Raw genomic sequence first — 1,653 nt, 5'->3', positions numbered from 1 at the left:
TAACTTTCAACATTAATCTGCACAAAAAAAGGATAATTGCCAACATGGATTATAGAGCAAATAAAAGACTTTCAACAAAAAAAAAAAAATTAGAACATTATAATTTCAAAACTTTATTATATGTATTTATGTACGTGTGCATGTATGAACATGCATGAGCACGTTCCTATTTTCAGCTTTTTAGATCGATGAGAAAAGATAAGAGTTAATAAAACAAAAAACTATCGAAGGGGTAAAATGTAAGTTGTGTCTTTGTTTAAATGGATATAAATCAGATTATTATTAAAAAGATTTAATATGAATGTTAGGGTAAAGAAAATTTGTTATCTCTTGAGGACATTTTTATTATTAGGGTAAAACTTAAATGAGTTTTAAAAAAGTTGATTAATATAAAAGCTGATCAATTGTCGAAATTTCTATAAAAATAATTTATAAATCTGCAAGTTATCTGCAGAAAACCGAAAGATCGAAAAGTTGTATAGAGAAAACTGATCGATTGCAATATTTTTCACATGAAAAGCTGATCGATTTTCAAAATTTTTATTTAGAAAACTGATTGAACATTTTTTATATGGAAAACTGATCAATCTTAAAAGAAAAATAGAAAATTGAAACTAAGAAAAACTGATCTATTGTCAATTAAAAAGATACTCTTCACCAAGTGAAAATTCTTATAGAAAACTGATATTATTGTGTTAAATTTAAAACTGATCAACACATAAAGTATCGAATGAAAACTGATCGATTTTGACAATGTCTTATAGAAAACAGATCTATCGCTTAGTTTTATCTAGAAAACTGATCAATAGAAAGAAATACGAAATTAAAAATTTATCAATTGTCGATTGCAAACTGATCGATTTAATTTTATTTTATAGTTAATGGGTCTAACGCTTTGTTTCACAAATTTAAGAATACTGATCTTTTATCTAGAAAACTTATCAATCTATAAGTTTGTTTCTAAAGAAAGGCGACCGATAAGCCTAATTTCAATAAGAAACCGACCTATCGTTAAATTTTTATAAAAAGTCATCGCACGCAAAGATTTATATTGGAACCTGATCGATCGCCAGGTTTTTATCGTTTGAGACAAGTTATTGATAGAAAACTTATCGTTTAACCAATTATTTATAAAAAAAAAACAGATCGAACTGATGATACTGTTTTTATAATGATGCGATTACTTGATAAGCAAAGTTACAGTTTTTAAAGTTTTTAGTAGAAAAAAGTAATCTTATCGATCGCTTATTTTATTATAGAAAACAAGTTGATCGAAAAAATTTTCAATAAAAAGGCTTTGAAAGTTTTTGATAGAAAAGTTTCAAAAGCAAAAACAAAGTATATATTTTTTAATTTTTGACATAAAACGGATCGTAAGATTATTTTTTTTAGAAAACTGATCGTTTGACAATTTAGCGACAAGTGATAAGCCTTTCATAGAAAGTTTATAGTTTAACAAATTTAATATTTTTTTTTTTAATTTTTTGATATAAAACAGATCTTTAGATCAATTATTCTAGAAAATTGATCGTTTGACAATTTACCGAGGAAAAAGTTGATCATTTAACAAATTTAATAGAAAATTTTTCTAGAAAACTGATCGTTTGACAATGTACAGAGGGAAAAGTGACAAGCCTTTCATAGAACGTTTAT

Source organism: Lucilia cuprina, chromosome 3, assembly GCF_022045245.1.
Source record: "Lucilia cuprina isolate Lc7/37 chromosome 3, ASM2204524v1, whole genome shotgun sequence".
NCBI classification, from domain to species: Eukaryota; Metazoa; Arthropoda; class Insecta; order Diptera; family Calliphoridae; genus Lucilia; species Lucilia cuprina.
This window is presented reverse-complemented; position numbering follows the sequence as displayed.